Source organism: Helianthus annuus, chromosome 16, assembly GCF_002127325.2.
Source record: "Helianthus annuus cultivar XRQ/B chromosome 16, HanXRQr2.0-SUNRISE, whole genome shotgun sequence".
In the NCBI taxonomy this organism is placed as follows: domain Eukaryota; kingdom Viridiplantae; phylum Streptophyta; class Magnoliopsida; order Asterales; family Asteraceae; genus Helianthus; species Helianthus annuus.
The window spans coordinates 103726596-103727887 of record NC_035448.2 but is presented as its reverse complement, the minus strand read 5'-3'; the positions used below and the strand labels follow the sequence as shown (position 1 = coordinate 103727887).

The 1292-nt window shown below is 43.6% G+C and overlaps 1 non-coding gene across 1 annotated transcript; it reads left to right on the top strand.

The window, feature by feature from the left end:
* Positions 1-603: 603 nt before the first annotated feature.
* On the top strand, positions 604-710 carry LOC118488542. The gene has a single exon (XR_004885086.1). It is a non-coding gene; the product is annotated as a small nucleolar RNA R71 (small nucleolar RNA).
* Positions 711-1292: the final 582 nt, after the last annotated feature.

Below are 1292 nucleotides of genomic sequence, written 5' to 3'. Positions count from 1 at the left end.
AGCTAGTTTATTTAATTGTTTTTCTATGTTTTGAATACTAGCTTGTTGATTTGTAAAGTTCGATTCCAGTTGTTGAAATCGATCTGAGTTTTTCTTGTCGGTGTCGGAGATGAGGCGAGAGATGGTGTCTTCAAGCCTCTCTCGTCCCCCTTGTTGTTTTTGAGAGAAATTTTGCGACTCGTTTCTTGGTTGTTGAAAGTTTGTTCGTTGGTTTTGATTTTGTTGGTTACTACCATTATCGGGTTCTCTCCAACCAAGGTTAGGGTGGTTACGCGATCCTTGGTTGTAGGTACCCATTGGAGGACCTGACGGCCTAGGTCTATTATCAATGTAGTTTACCGTTTCTGTTTGATTTTTAAAGAAAGGGCCTCAATTTGGGCTTGCAAAGAGGTGCTTTCGTCAACCTTATGGGTGCCTGGGGCAATAGATTTTGTGCCTCGGGGAGTGCGCCACTGAAAACTGGTTTGAGCAATTTCCTCAATTTGATTATAAATTTCATTTGGGCGACGATTACCTAAAAGTCCCCCGGAGCTAGAGTCAAGTGTTTGTCTTGTGTGTGGCAGCAACCCATTGTAGAAAGTGGATACTTGTTGCCATACCGCAAGACCATGATGAGGACACTTTCTTAGTAGCTCCTTGAACCTTTCCCAAGTTTCATATAAGGATTCCCCGCCCTCTTATGAATATGTATTAATTTCAGTCATTAATTTAGCCGTTTTAGCAGGAGGGAAATACTTATATAGAAACTTTTGGGCTAGTTCATCCCAGGTGTTCACCGAACCGACAGGGAGGGTATTAAGCCAAGCCTTAGCTCGGTCTTTTAGTGAAAATGGAAACATTCGTAGGCGGATGGCGTCATTTGATGCCCCGTTGATCCAAAAAGTATCACATATTTCCAAAAAGTTGGTAATATGTAAATGGGGATCTTCGTCTACAAGCCCGTGGAAAGTTGCGGAGTTTTGGAGCATTTGGATCAAATGCGACCGAAGTTTAAGTTGTTGGCATCGACATTCGGCGCATTGATAGCGGCGCCAAGATTACCTACGGTGGGTCGTAGGTAATCCATGAGGGTACGTTGATCCGCCATTGGAAGTGGGTCCCCCGAAACTTTCTCTTGGTTTTTAGCTTTAAGTCTTTTTCTTAGAAAGCGTTCGGGTTCGTCTAGAGGTTCTTTTATGTCTCTACTGGAACTGGAGCTCATACACTACGTAGAAAGTTCAGGTGTGGCGCCTAGGTTCCAAGTCCTGCAATAAAAACAAAAAGAACGTTGGTCAGAAGTTTCACCACGGCCC